Source organism: Aphelocoma coerulescens, chromosome 13 (assembly GCF_041296385.1).
Source record: "Aphelocoma coerulescens isolate FSJ_1873_10779 chromosome 13, UR_Acoe_1.0, whole genome shotgun sequence".
NCBI classification, from domain to species: Eukaryota; Metazoa; Chordata; class Aves; order Passeriformes; family Corvidae; genus Aphelocoma; species Aphelocoma coerulescens.
The window spans coordinates 19,017,065-19,036,332 of record NC_091027.1 but is presented as its reverse complement, the minus strand read 5'-3'; the positions used below and the strand labels follow the sequence as shown (position 1 = coordinate 19,036,332).

Here is a 19,268-nt window from a genome sequence, read left to right as displayed (position 1 = left end):
ATGTCCTGTCATTGCCTGATTCTGAGCTCCTCAGTGTGTCACTGATAAAGCAGCCATGACTTTACATGTGGATTTTCGTCTGGGTTCAGCTATTTGTGTGAAATTCTTACCCAGTCATGGATGCTAACTTGCTCTCTGTTGCAAACCTTCTGTAGCTTATTCTAATTAATATTCACTTACCATAAGTTGCAGAAGAATGTTTGTTCTTGAAATTTTCAGTCAGTCAAGCAAGAAGATTGAAAAAAACCCCCTAGTAGCAGTGTTTGATATGACACAATGTTTAAAGGTATATGACAGATAATAAACCACCAGGGCTCATGAAAGCAACTTTTCAGTAATTTTCTAGAGGGGATTGTTACACAAACAGAGGGGAAGGCACCTGGAATATGACAATTGGTATCATTTTATTTCTCCATAGAACTCTAATATTGTAAGAATAATTTTAATATATTTCCGTGGGTTGAAAGATGAGTGCAGGTTTTCACATTCCATAAGTGAATTTTGTTTAATGAAAACTATACAAGGTGTACTCCTATATGCTGACTGAAATACCATTAAGCAGCTAACTTGATATTTTAAATATGCATGTGTTTATTTTCTCATGGCATCACAGAAATCAGACTGGAAAGGACTTGAAACATTGCTAAGGAATTCAACAAAAACAGAATGAGAGACATTTATTTCATTAACAAGATTTATGAAGGAACTAATGAGCTCTCTCCTCCTTTCTACTAGATACTTATTGCTTCTGTAGGATTCAAAACACTTTCAGAATCCCCGTGAAATGTAACACAGGCACCTGACTGCAAGTGCTTGCCCAGTTACTCCTGGAAGTGTGTTTGCTGACAGACCCAGCCTGGCACTGCTGCTACAGCCAGCAAGCATTCAGCATTTCCTCTTGTCTTCTGGAGGCTTGCAAAGGTGTGTATTCCCATGGGAGCTCCCCAAAAGTAGGGTCAGGATACACGGATACACCCTTGATGCAAATAATATTTTCCAAGGCTGAAAATTCTGCGCAGCTTTCAGATTACTCCCGGTATATTTGCAATAAATGAGTTTCTGCTTATGAAATGGATGTAATAATATCAGGACCTAGAAAGGATGAAAAAGTAGATATTTAATAACCTAAGTTCTCTTGAAGATTAGCATTGTGATGAAATTGTGGGGTTTTTCTTTGCAGAAACTTGCTAACTGTTGCCAGAGTGGTTTTAGACCCCTCTGCATGCTCAGGATCTACCACAGCACTGTCCTCATAAATAAACTTTAGCAGCAGAGTGAAGTGTTGAAAGACCAGCAAAAAGAGAGATTAGCTGAAAACACAAATACCCCAAATGTATTCCATTCCAATGATTCCAACAGGAACTCTGAGAATAGTGGCCCTGCTGCTTAGAGGGGTGGGCTTGTGCCAAGCAGCTTTAATGCTGCTCCACTTCACCGTGAGCTTGTATTAGTTAAGTTTAAAATTGTGTTCCCTGGCAAACCATAAAAGATTTCAAAAGTATTAGACACCCACTTTTGTGCTGGAATTTAATATGCAACTTTTTATTGGAAAATAATCGTCCTTGTCTGGCGAAATCCACCATGCAATATTTCTGTTAGTAGGCATAATGCAATAAAGACAGGGAGGGCTATTTATCACTACAAATTTTGAGGATTTCAGGATTCTTTTTATTATTTTAATATATTTCTTTGGTATTAAATCAGAAAAATGATAAATTACACCTGTCGAGGCTGTTTTTCTTTTTTCCCAGAAAATGATGTACAACCTAATTTCACTGGTCATTTTGGCTTTTAAAGGTATGTATTTTTTTCCTATTAAAAACTCTACCAATAGGGTTTTTTTAAAATAATAATACTGAAGTACTTTTTATTTCAAACATATGAAGTAGTTTATAACTACTTCCTGGCATTGCAAACTTTGGCCTTTTCACATTATATTAGGGGGGTTTTTTAAAGGCATTAAGTATATATTGCTTTGAAAGAAATAATGTATTGTTAAGATGCTAGATCCAGTGGATCAATTTTCAGTATTTGAAATAGATTAAATTGTGGCTAGCCTGAAAGGTTAAAATAATAATTTATTTCATTTCAGTACTTTCCTGTACACAATCAGCTTTTACACAGACTTAGAAATTGGTGTTTTTCTTTTTTTACATGTATTATCATCTTTTTTTAAAGGATAATGCAGAATTAAAAGCAAGCCATAATTTCAGCAACTGCACTACATAACAGGAAAAAAAAGAAGAAAAAACATAAGAAGGTTATCAACAACAAAGGCAACAAATGATTGGGGTTGGTATCATGGTTTACATTACTTTCACAATTATTCCAGGTTTGCATATTTCGGAATATATTAGTCCAATTTGATTTCAAAGCTCAGTTATTTGAATTATAAATCATTATGTCCCTCCTAGCTGATCACTTGTGAAATATCTTTGAATTCATTTGCATAATGGAATATGTTAGTCATTCCTTTATGTTTGTGAAGCCATAGTGCTCTCTCATACATGTCTAGTTCTTTCTAATAATTAACTTTTCCACTCTATCTTTTTGTAGCAAAATAGCTGCAGTTTTATTATTATTTCGTATGGTAACTTGGGATAAAATAATTTTAGTCTCTCAAACATTTTCAGTCCCTGTCTTTGTTAGCCTTATGTTATTAAAGGCTCTGCCTTGTAATTGGAGGGGAACCAACTAAGTAGCTTTGCAATATAAAACCAGGTAATCCCATGTTGGATGTTATAGATTGACAGAGAAACAACACTTAAAACTAAATTAGGAGATTTTCCAATAGCAGGCAGCTATAAAACCTATTCTTACAATGTTACCTGTTTAAAAAGAGTTTAATCCACTTAAAATGAAAAGGAAAATTGTTTATTCTTATAAAAGTTATCGAACTCTTTAGTCAATGATGTGCAGGGATGGCAGAGGGAAGCAAGCACTCAGAAAAACCCCAGTAACAGCAGTAAGTGTGATGGGTGTTTGAGAATATCTGTGTGTTCCGGATGTTCTGGGACAGAAAAGCCTGGCTGAAGTCGAGGTAAACAACATCCACTGCTCTATTTGAACTTTGGTGAAGTGTTTGACATGGCTTAGTATGGATGTGGTGCATTTTTATAATAAAAAATAAACTTGTAACCAAAATAAGTGAGATTTTTGATGGGTCTGGAAGATCTCCAGGGTGCCTGAGGCTGGCACTGCAGGGCAGCAGCAGTGCCACTGCCAGGTGCCACTCGGCTCCAGTGCAGGCACTGGCAAAAACACTTCATTTACATGCTGATGGGGTGGGTCTATCTGGGGAACAAACACCATTTCTAGAGCTCAGGAAGCCTTTGGACAATCCTCCAAGGCACATGGTGTGACCCTTGGGGATGGTTCTGGGCAGGGCTGGGAGTTGGACTCGATCCTTGTGGGTCCCTTCCAATGCAGTTTATTCTGTGATTCTGTGATTCTGTGATTCTGTGATTATCTGAAACTTTCTGTTTAATTATAAAAGTCATTTAGTGCATGTGTCTCTTTTGTGACTAGAATATATGCCATGAAAAGTAATTGCTTTAATTAATAACAGATTATGGTCTTTAATGTTTTAAGGAATCTCTCTATTATATATATTTCTAGATGAAATTCAGGTATTATTTCAATGTACATTTGTTGTTGTTGCAGTTAGGATTTTTTTCCTCACTGAAAGTTCCTGAAAGTTTGTACAACCTGCCCATAATGCTTTGTCCTCAACATTTGCTACTTATAATCTCCTGAAAAAGCTTGTGAAAACAGAGGCTGTGAAATTCATGCTTCAGAATCACACAGTAAGTTTTCTTACTAAGTTTAAAAAAGAGTGCATAGTAAATTTTGTAGAACACTTAACTTTTCACCTCCCGTGTCCTTGAGATGCCTCGTGTGCTGCTGGGCATTCCTAAACCAATCCAACAGCAGTTGAGCTGTACAGTAAATATCTTACAGTCGGTATTTAAATCACTGCCCATCAACTTCTGACATTCGTGGTGTTGACAGCAACACTGCATTTGGTGCCTTCTGATGAAGAAATAAGCAAAAGGAGTTGGTTTTTATATTAACTCTAAAGGGTTTACAACATTAAGTGCCCGAGTAGGTGTTCTGTGTTTCCAGGATATCCCGTAGGCCAGAACCTTCCAGCTTCTGCCAGAAGGTTTTTTATTTCACTTTTTCATGCAAGTTCCCAATACACAAAGATCCTCTGAGTTTTAATAAACAGGTAGAAGTTGTGTTTTAGGAACTGAATTTTAAAAGTAAGGTGTACATGAACCATCCTTTCTGTGTGCTTGTGCAAGCATTAAATCACAGTGTTCTTACCTTGTGAGTCAAAATATACTTTCAAACTGTGAAAATTGGCATTTTTAGATGAAAAAAGCATTGCACAGTTGTGTTCTCTGGGCTTTTTTTTTTTTGCGTTTTTTTTTTTAATTAAATGAAGATCTTGATATAAAATCCTTTTATATGGATGATAAATAATTTATGTGGAAACAAAATTAGGATGAATTTTTACTGGTGGGAATTGCTTTAAGTAATTGATGTAGAAACATTTTTGGAGAGTAATTGAATAGAGTAAATTGAGAATATTTACATTTTAAACTGTATGCTTTGCTGTGACTGGCAAAATTTAATTTTAGTAAGAAAGAACCATAATACATGGATGCCCTATCCCTGTAAGGCCAGGCTGGACAGGGCTTGGAGCAGGGATAGTGGAAGGTGTCCCTGCCCATGGCAGAGGAGTGGAATGAGTTGATCTTTAAGGTCCCTCCCAATCCAAATCAGTGTGTGATTTTATGATACTATGGTATTGGTATTTGCTTCAAAATGCACTTTGGTTTGTGTTGAGTTACTGAATATAATTAGACTTTAAATTCCTCACATGTCCCAGGTTGTGTTTTTTATTATTTTTGTGGCATTAAGAATTGCATCATTTTGTCCAAGATTCTTAGTCCAAGATGTTTTGTGTTAAGTATACAGTGACCAAAAGTAATAGAACACTGGTAAAAGTTATGTTTAAATAAAAGTTTTTACTAAAATGAATAAGTTTTAGTTGCTTCTTTTTCTGCTCTACCAAAATAAGTAGATCTAAGATGTAGGAAATCACTTCAGGAGCTCTTGAGCATGGTTTGTCAGTGTCCTGAACTTGCAGTCCTGCTCTGGGCCAAACCTCCCCTGGGAACCAGGTCTCAGACACTGTTAATTGCTGAAAGCCACACACAGCTCTGCCACAGCTGACAAGGGAGGAATCTCTTCTTTCACAGGGCATCAGGAAGTGTTTGTGTAGTTTGAATTATAGAAAATGAACAATTATCATGGGAGGTTTATTTAGGATAGTTTCTTCCTTTCCTTATTAATACTGTGCAATTCAGGTGATGGGATGTCACTTGTTCAAGAGTGAAAAAGAAATGTGTAGGCAGTAATTTGGGTTGCTTTTCTAAAACTTACACATTATTTTATTAATATGACAATACTGTAGAGGTTCCTAATTGTATAATCTTTCTTCACTGCCTGCACTGAAATTCAAAGCAGACCTACCACATAAAATTCCCCTTACCCAAATTCCAGAAATAGCTGGTTTGTCACTGAAGCGTTGGTCACAATCAACACTGGACATTCTGGTAGTTCTTTGGTCTTCCTGGCTTTTTGAAAAATATGCTTGAGGTTCTGCCTGGGGAAGGGTTCATTTTGAATGTGGATGTGTACACAGCATCTTTGTGGAGACTGACTTTAGTGGTCTGCAGCACTCCACAAGAGGTGGAGTGTGACCTTTCCTATCTTGGAGTAATTCAGGTTTCTCCTGAGAACTCCGTAAATGGCAGATGAGCCCTAAAGCTGCACAGGGCAGGATGTAGATGGCTCCTGTTAGTCTGTACCCTGACCATCATGGGACTCTCTCTAAAAGATTTGGCCTCTTTGATTTTCTCTGAGGAAAGTCCGGTAAGCAATTAAAGGGAGAAAAGCATCAGGAAATGCAATGCTCTAGAAACAGTTTAGCTCCTAAGAGGGCAAGAGGAAGCTGATGTTGGTTGAGCAAAGAGATGGGGAGCACAGAAATTAAAAGTGTCTTGGAACTGCCTGAGGAGCTGGATTGGCAGAAGGAGGAGATGGAGACAAACAACTGGATTGGAAGAAGACACATGGCCCAGAAATGCCGAATAAAATTACTGACTCCAGTTGAAAGGACCAGAAAGATGGCAGAGGAGACAGGCAAAGATGGAGAGGACTGGATTTTCCCAAAGTCCATCAGACCCTTTGCTGCCAGTGAAATCCAGCACCAAGCCCCTCACCCTCCTGAGTTTGCTGCAGCTGCAGGATGCAGGTCATGGATTTGGGCAGACCCTTCACTAGTTTAAGAAAGTTCTTGAGCACAGATTGTACTTTGAAGGCTCCATAACTGAGCTGACCAGTGAGCAGCAGTAAGTTATTGAATGTATTTCCTTTGGTTTTAAAAAGATCTGGAAAGCCCTGTGTTGGAGGGGAGCAGTTCAGGTTGCAAAGCTGGGTATTCGGGACAGAGGAAATAGCAGGGTTGGGATTGCCACTGCAATTGTAAATATTGACATTGTTACAGAGCAGCTTTAATTGCAGGATCACAATTATTTCAGAGAATGTTTGACTCTTTCAGTTCAGAAGATGTGTCATCCTAGCTTCAAGAAAAGCTACTACATAGTGTGATTGTTTTTCCTGGGGTGTTCTCTGAATTTGTCAGTCCCCAGTGACTGCTCTTCCTGGCATTTTTTCTTGTGGTCCTTTTCTGTCATTCTCACTGTTGCACTGCGGTGACTGATTTGGTCTTGGCAGTATCCCTAAAGATAAGAGGCTGGAATTAGGCCTTTTTTAACAGATGGGTATGTGAAGTGTGGAAACTGAACTGTGAAGCTCACACTAACTTTGCACAAGCAGTTTAAGACACAAGACTCCTCCTAACTTCACTTGTAACTTGGTTTCCCAGAGTTTGCCCATGAAGAGAGGAGGGAGAGAAGCCCTATAGCAAAGAGTCCTTTAAAGAACATAAATTAAGTTCCTACTCTGAATTAGTCTTGAGGGGAATGAGTGTGGGAGAAGCCTGCTACCCCCATTAGGGCCTAAAGCAGGTGAGGGCTGATCCTCACACAAATTGCCATTTCTAAAGAGTTGTCCGCAGTTACTTGTGCAGGATCACGGCAGAACAAAATCGGTCCAGACTTCCAGGATACCTTTCAGTTGCTGATCTCTTTCCCTCCTCACAGCATCTTGTGTCTCCTAAACTCACACCTTCTGAAACAAATGAGGCAGTGTCACATGAATAATCCCAACACGGTCCAGGTTCATTTCCAGGGCAGCTTCATCTTTTATACCAAATAGGTAGGAGGCAGGAAAAATAGTGTATGAACATAAAAGATTGCAGTCTAAATATCATAAACTACACATGTGAAAGGGTCTAATTTATTATTGTGGCTTTAAATTTACCATTTTCTAACTATTGAATCTTGGTTTTCTTATGTGAATATTCTTGTAGGGCAGTGAACAAATGCTGTAGGTTGAGAGAGGAAAGAGAACTATAAAAAGGAGAAAGGTGTGGAATGTGGGCACGAGCCAGTCTTAGATACAAGTTGTGTGGAATCAACAATTTGTGCTCTTTATAGCTCAGTAAAAATGTGTCATAGCTCAGGTTTTTGTTCCTGTATGTCCCGTGAAGTTCCCACAATGTCAGTGAGATTCTCTGTGAAAGCCTCAGAGCCTGACCCTTCTGAACAAGTGCAAAGATGATGCTTTTGCTGGTTTGTTCTGGTTTCTTTTCCTGTAGGTGAAGATGAGGATGAGTTTGAGAATTTCATGCTCCCCCTCACAGTTTGATTTGAAAGTGTGGCTCAGAAACTCAACAGTAGTTTTGAACAAGAAGAAACAAAGGTAGGTTTATTTCTATAATAGGGGAAGAAATGATGCATGGGAAGAGCTGACAGTGGGGCAAGCATTCAGCAGCAAGCTTGTCACCTCTGCTGGCAGTCTCCCCTGACACCTGTTCACCTGTTTGTGGGTATTTATACCTGAATACATAGATTTAATTAGTAATGTAGACAGCAGAGATACAAAGGCTGTGAATACTATCCTAAACAAACTTTGTATAAAGATTGAAAAGGCATTGGGATTTCTCCAGTGTTTTGCAGATCAAGGGACCCCCATTTAAGGCTCATTTATAATCAAAGAGACAGATTTTTCTTCAGTGATAGCTTATCTGTTCCATATTCCCCTTTTCCATGCAAGTATCCTGTTTGTGTATATTAACATATTTATTTGGGGGTATGAGGAGACATGTAACACACTTGATAAAACACTGCTGCTTTAAAGTATTTTTTTTTCCAAACAAGAATTTATTATATAAATCAAGACTTTATTAAATGGCTGGGCATATATGTATAAATTGGAACGGGTCTTGAAGTATTGCACCCTTAAACTGAACAAAGTGATTAGGATAACTGATAGCTAAATAAGGTTTTTATGTGCCTGTGGGAGCCATATTAGGATTGATTTGACAAGGCAGTTCAGCTGTGGCAACAGTCATAATATCTAACACAACATTATGTTTTATTAGTAAAATCCTTAAGTGTAGCAAGCTGTTTGTGTCAAAACAACAGTATATTTTAGGAAAGAAAAAGACTTACTGGGTAGAAGGTGCATCATCAGGAATGATAATATATTAGAGCACTCTTGCATTAAAGAGATCTTCTTCTGCCATCACTGCATCAGTAGTTAACTGCACACTGGAGTGCTCACTTCAGCTGCACAGGGTCATTTTGAAGAAACCTTAACAGTAATTTTTAATTTGCTATTTTAAAATATGATGGCAACTTAAACACTGCATCATCACATTTATCTACGTTTTTCACAAGAAAATAAACAGATATGCTGGAAGTATTTGGTAAATAATTGGCTGCAGGACGTCGCCGACATTACCCGAAGATGTGCAGTTCACAGTCATCGCTTGAATTAAGACAATATTTTTTTTAAAAATTGTACTAAGGGTTGTTTCGACAATTTTTTAATTCTGGTTTCCTCCTTTGTTGTTGCTTTATGTATTTAATTGTAATCACTTTTCGTTTATTAAATAGACTGAGTTCACCTGTCTTGGATTCACCTCTCCTATGTTCAAGTTAAAAATCCTAAAAATTAGAACAAAGAGGTCATTTGGTAGCATAACAATTTCTGTAGGAAACTGAATGCCTCTTGTGTGAGGATTCAATTTATTAAAATAATTTTGCCATTGTCCTGTCTGGATTGCTTGAAACTGTCTTGGTAGAGAAATTTTAATGGAGTGCCAGTGATATATTCCTAAACTAGCAAGTTCTTAACGACCCTGGAAAGTGACTGCTTGATTACACTTTAACGGTATTTGCAAATAAAATCACAAGTAATTAAGGGGAAATCTCCAGGCTTTTGAGCAAGTTTGATGCATGATAACTGCCTGATTCAGCTTCATCTAGAGTAATGCTGTGTAGACAAGAGCTACTGAGATCAATAGCAACATAATGATAGTGGCAGAATTAAGTGAGTAACCTGAGAACTGTGTCTTCAAAATGCATGCAGCTGCCACCAGCCAGGGCCACACAGTGCACTCCTGCTTCCGTCCTAAATGTTCATCAAAAGACGCCCTGCAGGAAAATGGAGTTAGATGCTCTTTATTGCTGATCGTGTCTCTTGCCACATTTATCAGGGAAATTGGATTAGCAGTTGGCAGCTGCAGGTAGACAAGGTTCTGCAGTGATTAAATATGCAGCTTGGCTGCATTTGTTGTGACAGACCTTTAGTAAATTCTACTGTAAGCACCATCTGTCTAATTTGTATAAAGAAAACTTGGTGCTTTGAGCTACTGATAAAGAACTAAATCTGTTGCTTTATCATAAACAAAACTTTTGCTCTAAATTATCTTAAACACAATTTATTAGGTTAAAGCTATTTTTCTATCATAATGAATAAATAATACATGCAAAAGTGCTTTCAGGTACTTCATTTTGCAAGTACTGAAAACAAAAACAGTTCAGTTCTTCAATAAAATGCTTAATATTGCAATCCACGGGGAGATGACACTGTTAAAATATCACTATGAAAATGGTCCAGGACTGCCAAATTCATTTAATTTGTGGGTTTTACTAGGACTTTCTAACTGGCTAGGGGTTTTTTTTAGGTTTTTAATATTTCTGAAATACACCACTGAAAAACAGTTGTAATAAGAGGGATGTTTCTTTTTAAAATACATTTGTAATCATTACATCTGCATACAAAGCATATGTTCCAGTTTCTTTTCCAAGTATATAAAATACAATTGAAGATGGCTGAAGTAATTATGTTTGTTGCTTTCCTTTTTTCTTTTTCCCTTTCTTTGTTGGGCTTTTTTTCTTGCTACTTTCTTCTTCTTCGTGTTTTTGTATTAATAGGAAAAAATTTCCAGTATTAAAACAGTGCCTAATTTTCTCATAAGAATATCAAGATTTCTCCTGACAACGTGGGTAAGTGATCTATTGCCTGGGCAGCCGGAATCTCAGTAGTACTTTGTTTATAGTTGTGACATCATCGGATTTGCTAGAAACGCATGGAAAAGGGAACTGAAGAAAAAGCAGTTAAATAGCAACATGCTATCTTTAGCTGGTTTGTAGAAACTCCATGCTGTTAAATTATTTAAAATCCTTGATTTTCAGCTTGCACACATTAAAAGTTTTCACACTAAGTGCCAAATGTTGCAAACAGCACTTTAACAGAATGATTTTGCTTTGATCCCTGTAGCAGTTCCTGAATAATTTATCACAGGTTATTGCCTTAATTCTGGAGAGGGATAGAGCAATAAAGGCAGATGAAAACACTCCAGTTGAAACACCTTGGGGCCTGCTCATTCCTCTGACACGGCTCTTTTGTTGGAACTATTTAGAGGTTATTAAGATGTGTCTCCAGAATTAAGAGTATGCTGTAAGGATGAAGACAGCCATCTTAATTCTAAAGACAAAGCACAATGACCCTTCACCTTTTTTTTCCTTTGTTGTTATTATATAGTAGAATTATGAGGGTAATATTATAGCTGCACCCAGTAGTGCCACTACGGTTAAGGGTCTGTCAGACTTTCCATTACCAGCCCTGTTTTGGGGGTGGTGGGTGTGAGCAGGCTTGTCTGTTTTAGATGGCCTCAGTCAGACACTTGGCACATGTTGGCAAGTCATAGGGGCTTTTCTGGGAATATTTACATCTTCAGCTCCTTTTCCTTGAAAAAAATCTGTTGAAAAATGTGCTTCAGGACTTTGAAACAAAATACTTGAATTTGTTTTTTAAATGGCTTTGTTGTAATTAAATCTTAAGGAAACCCATCAGTGACATTCAGGGAAGGATATTCTGAAGCTGAAATTTGAACAAAATTGCTTCATTAGCGAGAAGAGCACTGTATAAACCCACAGAATGCTGGCAAGCTCCTCTTGGTGCGTTTCCTGCGTTTCCTGTTCCTTACTCCTCCTCTCACTCTGTTGGCCACTGCTGGTGGTGCCATTTGCTGTCCCATTGCCCCAGAGAGGGCAGCTGGGAAGGACGCAGCAGCCTCGGGTTTTCCTCCCATCACTGGGAAGTTTCTGGATCCCACGGGATGACAAACAAAAAGTAGATGTATAAGTGTGTAATCTGGTTTGTCATTAATAAATTTTATGCACGTAAGTGCTATTTGATTACTTACAATGGTCTAAAACTAGATTCTCTTGGGATTTTAGGAGTTTGGGGAGAAGGTTCTTCCTGAATGTGAGGTAAGCAAGCATGGAATCTTGGGTGATTTTTGCTCCTGTTAGAGTTTAAGGGTATTTTGTACCAGTGAGTTAAGTGGATCAGGATTTATTTCAGGATTCTAGAGGCTATTCCATGGGCTGTTCATCCTGTGCTGGCTGTGGCAGTGTTATCTTACACATCTGAGTTCTGATGGATCCTATCTAAACCACTGGTTTGCTGGGGTTTTACAGGACAAGAGTATTAGATCTAAATCCTAGATCTTGTAAATTGAGGTCATTTATTAAGAAGTGTAGTTATGGGCTTTTTATTAACAGTATCTCAATTTAAATAACAGAAAACCAAAAAATGTAGTTTATGTGGTAGCTGTTGTTCTTTCATTAGAATTCAAGGTCCAGTGGTGTCTGAAGCTGCCTAGTGTTTGTATAGGTTCCCAGAAACCTGGGACCACAGTTCAAAGAAAGTTGGACATCTACTTTTATTAATAGTTTTTAAAGTCTCAAAACCAAATTGTTTCTTAAATATATTCTCAAAAGAATGTTTTCTTAAACCACTTTTTGGTAAAGACAGAATAAGCATGTTGGAGGTCTACGGGTTGGTCTGGTTGTCCTTTTGTAGTCCATGTCCCACAGCCACACGAGGATGGTGAGCTCTTTGTCCCCAGCAGTGCTCAAACAAAGGTGAGTTCATGTCTTGCCAGGGGCCGTGGCTCCCCTTCTCCCTTGCCCCAGACTTTCTTTGTGCAGCCTTGTTATCTCCTTTTTTGTGGCTGGAATGGGCAAAGGAACCAAAATCGGTGTGGAATATTTCCACTCCCTTGTATCTCTTGCTGCATCTCTGGCTGCCTTCAGAGAGTAGTATAAAGCATTACTGCCAAGTTCTTTTCATTCTTTATGTTTTGGCCACCTTGTCTGCTGAACAGTTATTTTCTGTGCAGACAAAGCAGCACACCAAGTATGAAAATACAGATGAGTATAAAGTTACAATTTTATATTGCATCTTCTCAGTATTGAACACTTCCTCTCTAGTGATTTCAGAGTCCCATTAAAGTTAATGAGAGTTGAGACCTCTGAGCATCTTTGCAAGTTCAGGCCATTTCAATCCACAACAGAAAGGAAATGCAAATATTAAAATACTCGCAGCAACCTCACTAGTCTTTGGTAAAGAACTCCATTTGTCCTGGGATAAATCTGTGTGTGTGCCACCCAAGTCAGCCAGAATGATGAGTCTGTGTATGAAAAGTATAAATTAATCCTGGTCTAAGCTCACATGGAGCAGTTTACAAGGCATCAGCAGTAATTTGTTCTTTATGTGATCAATTAAAATGAATATGTGGCTCTTACCTTTTATATTTCTCAACACTATAAATATTGCAATGTAAGCACCAAGTGGTACATTACTGAAAACCCTGGGTTTAAAGAGAGAACTCCTTACTGGGGTTTTTTTGCCATGGTTCTATGATTTTTTTCCCCAGACTCTACAGAACTGTGACCTTTTTATTGTAAAAAGAAAAGAAGTACAAATACCACCTGAAACATCAAAAAGAATACTTATGTCTGAGTAAATTGAAGAGTTTGTTTATGTTATTAAAATATTTTTCATTCATTGGTGTTTCTTATTGATGTCTATTAATTATCCTGAAAACATCCCCTTAGTAGGGGCTAATTATCTATGTGTACAGTGCGGTCTACATTGGAGCAGGAAGGATTCTGAAGCCACACTTCAGCCATTAAAGGGGAAAAAATGCATCTCAGGACTAATGTTAACACAGGCAGAGATTTGCATCATTTCCTCTAAACTGAAAAGTCATTTTTTAAAGAAAACTTACTGGCAAAATTACTTTAAAAACCCCCAACAAAACAGCAAAAGATATGTTAAAATAACAGTACAATGGGAGTCTCAGTGCAGCCTTAATTGTAGTTTGTTATGAGTATCAGTTAGTCTTACACCATTCAAAATATTACAAGCTTAAATTAACATTTTATTGTTATTATCACTTTAAATATATTAATACAGGAAGCACTTTTAAACGTTAATACATAGTATTCATATATTATGTTTTAATTTGCATTATTCATTATGAGAGCATATTGAGTAATCCAAAGCATTTCCTAAGCATTTTCCTAATGTCAGCACTAGAAAACTTGTGGAAATCTTATTTATCCAAGGATCTTTGTGTTTCTTCTGGGGGAAAAAAAAAAAGAGGTTTGAGCAAGACATTTAAACTAATGAATCAAAATCAGATATGTGCTCATTATTGGCTGATTATTGCTCCATCTGCTCGGCGCTAACGTGAAAATCAATTACGGAGTCTCCTCCCGCTGGCAGCGTGTGCTGGGCTGGGGCACAGAGCCCCACACCCGCCCCGTGCCCCTGCCAGGCCCCTGCATCAGGGTAATGGTGGCACAGTGGGGACAGGAAACCGAGCTAATGAACTCGTGTAATCAGCTAAAATCACCGCACAATGGCAAACATGCAGTTAACTGAGGTCACTGTCCTGTTGTGTCACACCACTAATCTAGAAAACATATCCGAGGGGGTTTCTTCCCTTTGCACATCCCTCATGTTTGCATAAAAGAAAAAAAAAAAAAAAAGCTGTGTCTTTAATTCCAAACACAATGTACCAACATTTGGTTTAACATCAGAAGTGCTTAAAAAATACCATACAAGTGCTATCTGGGGAGATTTCTTTCTCTGGTATGAATCATGTCTTTAATTTAGTCAGTTACTTTCTATTTATGTCAAGTCTATTAATATCACAACACCTGCAGTTGTCTTGATCCAGAAGAAAATGGACTTCTGCAAACAAAATCAAAATCTTTGCATTGTAGTTTTCTTCAAAAAGTAATGATAATGAACTCTGTTTGTTTTAAATATTGGTACATTTTTAAACTAGCACATACAATAATGCCCCTGGGTATTTTCTTAACCCTACAGAGAAATGCTTTGTATTTTTATAAATACAGTAGCTGTAGTTCTCTCTCAGGCACACAGTCATGTTGGAAATAAACTGCTGAAATACATAGTGAGGGATTATGGAAATATTTGGTTTATAATTTAGATCTCACAAAACTATGAAAATTAATTATGTGTTTGTTTTATGGACAGAAAAAATAACATTTAAGACAATTACATGATTCACAAGAAATCAAGCTTTTACAGATTTTTTTTTTTGAGTCAATTGTGAAGCTCTACTCTTCTATAGTCTTGGTTAAGAAAGGGAAATGCATCAGGATCGAATCACAAGTAGGAAATTATCCTTTCAGGACTGACAGGCTGTACAGGAGCCCCTGATGATCTGAGTGCCATCCTTGGGTGGTGGGGAATAGGGTCCTGATGACCACTCAGAAAACCCCTATTTAAGACCCTTGCGAGCCTGCAGTTATTCTGTGCAGGCTCAGCAGTAAGAAAGTAAGTCCAAAACAGAAAGCAGTGTAATCTTTATTTCTCCTGAAATCAGTGGGAAGCATCCCTTATTTTCAGTTTTAGAGGACTGGAGGGAAAAAAACCCCACAACAACAACAACAACAAACTACCCAACTCCTGAAGCCAGACTGTGAATTACCATCTCATTTTCTAGTGGGCACCACTGGGTACATTTAACTTCGTTAGTACTGTTTGTGCTTGTGTTACCCTAAAACTTAATAAAATCAGGAAGATGTGTGAAAGCAGATCAGTGCTGCTTCCATTTCAAAATGGTTTGACTTTGTTTTTCCTTCTGTACCATGAGTGTCACGCTCCTGAACAGAACTGCAAATCTTCAGCTGTGGGAGGAGTAACAGAGTCTTACCTCTGCTCCTCTTGAAAGAAGTGGATGCATCCACGGAGATGGCTTTTTATAGAAGGATCTCAGATATACAATCCTCAGGACCCTTTCCTGATTTTTTAAAAATTAATTTATTCCTTCCACTTTATGGATTAAGTTCATTTCAAATAAATAAAAACAGCATCCAACTTTTGGATCTCAGTATTCTGTATTCTCCGTAAAAATACATGGAAATGTAGCTTGGTGTGGAATTCAAAGGTCAGGCCTTCCCAGTTTCTTTTCCCTTGCACAGGTTCAAAATGTTTTTCTTCCTCACCTTCGGCTGTAAAGGAGAAGTGCATGATTCTGTTCAGTGGATTTCTCCTCATTTGGACAAGTCCAGCTGCATCCAGGTATTGATCCTGAGCATTACAGCACAATGAGCTGCTATTATCACAACTCTTATTTACTGTAGATAAAACAAAAAGGTAAATGGGAAAAGAAAGGAGGGTCAGGTGCCAATTTTATTGTATCAAGTTTAAATATCCTTTGATTAACACATTTCTTTTTTAGTTTCAAACATATAATCAGAAAATGGATTTAATAGCAAAGAAAAATTGTTTTACGAAGAGATTTTATTCTGTTATGTTTGAGGCCCTCGTATTTCAAGATTGAAAATGGAAAATACAGAACATTATAAAAATGATATAAATTTACTTGTATTTGTTCAATAAACAAACAATACAAAGAGGCAAGAGATAAAAGACTAAGCTTTAATATCTCATATGGTGTTGTTTATTCTGTATTGAATACTATCAGAAATAGTCACCTGTAAATCATTAGTAGAAGAATGTCTTGATAAACTTTTCAAGTGTTTGTAGGAAATATTTTGGGTCTAAGGCCTGTCCATAAGAAAACAAATTATGCTGGGTAATCTCTCACCTGATCACATGTTTAGGATTTAAGCTTTGTCCAGTAGATGGCAAAAATGAGCAGAAATAATTTCTTTAAAGTCCTTTTGGTCTGGGGAGGAGAGAAGGAAGGCGGGGGGGGCTCTCTTGTATTTTAGCACCAGGATGGAGTTATCAGGCTCCTGGTTCAGAGGTGCATCGCAGGAACGCCGAGGCTGCTCTGGGTTGCCAAATGGGGCTGGCTTGTAGCAGGCTTGCTTATACTAATTGAGTTTATCCAGCAAATCAGGCTCCTTGGAAAAAGGCCAAAGGCTTTTCATAATTGTATTGACAAGAAAATGAATATGATAAATGGTGTTCATTCAGCTGAGACAAGATTTATAGTTTTCCTCTGGCAAGGGATGAAGAGAAAATATTTATAATAATAGTAAAATTTGTTTTAAAGTTGTATTAGGTGATGTCTCAAAAGACTTCATTAAAATATTTCCAAATATTTTAAGCAGCTTCAGGTGTTAAGTGTAGCATCTTCCCAAAGTATCCAGTAATGAACGATTAAAAAAGAAAATCACACAAACAAACCAACCAAACCAAGAAAACCAAACCCCTGGATATGAAAGTCATTTATTCTTCCTGAAATATTGATATGTCAAGCTGTCAATGACGACTGCAGTACCACAGCTTGGGAAAGTTTATTTGTCTTTTGTATTTGGAACATGTGGGCTCTGTAGTTTGTAGGTCAGTCCTGAACGAGCAGGTGTGGCCCGGAGAACCCTGAATACCCACAGGTGGACAGGCAAAACCTGGCTGTCCCTAACAGTGGTGACTCTCCTTATGTATTTTATTCTACTCCCAGGCTGCCTGGATAAGATGTTGAGTGTTTAATCTGTTTTTTCCATACTAACACCAGAATGCAGTCTAAGGTCCTTGGTCTGGAGTCAGATACATCCATGGAGGTTCAATCGTGAATTCAGGGAAGTATCCACCTTCTTGATATTTTCATTTAGTGTTCCTTACAGTTAGGTGGGAACTCATAGCAGTCCTTTCCTGTGTTCCTCCCAGCTGATTCTTGAGTTTCAGGATTTCTGTTCTCTGTAAAAGAAAGAGGTTGCAATAAGAAATGGGTTGAAAGAATTAAATCAGTAGGTTTACTCAGAGTTGCAGTCAGCTCACTCACACCTGATGTCTTTGGTGAGTGCATGAAGCTGCCTATACAAAATACCTGTGTGTAGACACAGACCCTGAGCTCATAGAAAAGTGGTCTGCCAGGGAGGGCGTTCACCTCATGGTCATTTAAAGGTTCCAGTTGAGCTGGATACTGGGCTGGCTGATCCTATGCTGCTCCAGATGTGGAAGGACAAGCAGTACAATCTTTTCACCAGACTAACAGTGTTACATATTTATCCAAATTCATATAGTATTTCTTAACAAAATAAAACCATGGGCAGCAATAAGATGGCTTCTTCAATATTATTCTGATTTTGAAGAACTAAATTCTTGAGTATTGTGTTTTAACTATTCAGGACTAGGCACAAGCTTGACAGAGCCAAACCACTGTAGAGATGGAAGTTTCCCAATCACAGGAAGAGAATGCGTTTCTCATGGAACAGGAATCTGTTTGTAACAGCAGATACTGCCCACTTGCAACTCAAACCTCAGTATCACTTTGCAGCTTGAATACCTTTGAGCTTGAACTGACTGCTCAGGTTAAGTTCATGCCTTAGCCAGATTCCTTGAAGCTTGTGGTTAGAAACACTTAAAAATAATATTCTGCTTAAAACCAATTTATTCCACCTTATTGGATTTATAAAAGAAGCAATAAATTGCCAAAGCCTTTCTGTTGACTCTGGCTTTTATAAAATTTGACTGTAGTTTCCAGTCTTCCCTGGTCAATGAATATGGACTCAATGCTTCAAGTTTCTGAATTAAGATAGCGAATCATACTGGATGTATTAGGAGCCTCTGCTGATGGCTTACATTTTGCTTGGAGGGTTTGGCTGTCAAGTTACTCTCCTTGCCATGAGATCTGAAAAGGTAATTGCTTTCTATCCCATGAAATTCCACAGTGAGGCTGTGTAGCGTTGCACCCTCTCCCTGCAGTGCTCATGGGGGTGCTCGGAAGGCTGAGGAATGGGGATGACTTAGGAGGGTTAGTAGCACAGCTCAGTTCTGTACCTTACGTGGCATCTGCTGCATTTGGAGAATATTGACCATCCTCTCCTGAGAGTGAGCTGGATTGGAAGTCCACCTCAGCAAAAATGTAGCTGCCATTAGTGAGCTTTTAGAGGCATAAGATGGCATGGGTCATCTGTGTCCTTTGAGAATATTTCAGGTAAGTGAGATCTGAATTTAAATCCCAGTTTGTTACTGGACAGCTCTCCATGGTGTGTTTAACTCGTTTGTTTGATTCAGAACGTGAAGAACTCCATAAAGGAGTTAGAAGCAAGACCTAAAAGTACATTTCTCATGTCAGCCTCTTCCCCTCTATAGTTCAGCTGCAGAGCCTGGGGCAGGTGGCAGCAGGATGCAGCAGTGTGGAGCTGCCTCAGGCAGCAGCAGCCCGTCTGTCTGTCCGTCTGTCCGTCTGTCTGTCCGTCTGTCCACATGGTGCTGCTGTTGGTTGGCAGGGCTGTGGCTGGGCTTCAGCTCCACTCCGGAATGAGGTCAAACCACGACACAGCTGGGGCTGCATAGCCTGGAAGTGTGAAACCCTTCCTGTGGGTCAGACCTGGATTTCACAATCCCACACAGGGTCTGGGTTCCTGTACAGGGTCTGTGTTCCCGTACAGGGTCTGTGCTCCCGTACAGGGTCTATGTGCCCATACAGGGTCTGTGCTCCTATACAGGGTCTGTGCTCCTATACAGGGTCTGTGTTC

The 19,268-nt window shown here is 38.5% G+C and overlaps 1 long non-coding RNA gene and 1 pseudogene across 1 annotated transcript; both read left to right on the top strand.

Annotated features, from left to right (window-relative positions):
* The first annotated feature begins 741 nt into the window (after window positions 1-741).
* LOC138118279 (uncharacterized) lies at window positions 742-11,611 on the top strand. The gene is made up of 6 exons (XR_011155076.1): window positions 742-921; window positions 2,179-2,292; window positions 3,664-3,806; window positions 7,796-7,899; window positions 10,422-10,493; window positions 11,332-11,611. It is a non-coding gene; the product is annotated as an uncharacterized lncRNA (long non-coding RNA).
* Window positions 11,612-12,381: 770 nt separating this feature from the next.
* The window catches only part of LOC138117985 (ran-binding protein 17-like), a 40,085-nt pseudogene continuing 33,198 nt past the window's right edge, over window positions 12,382-19,268 (top strand).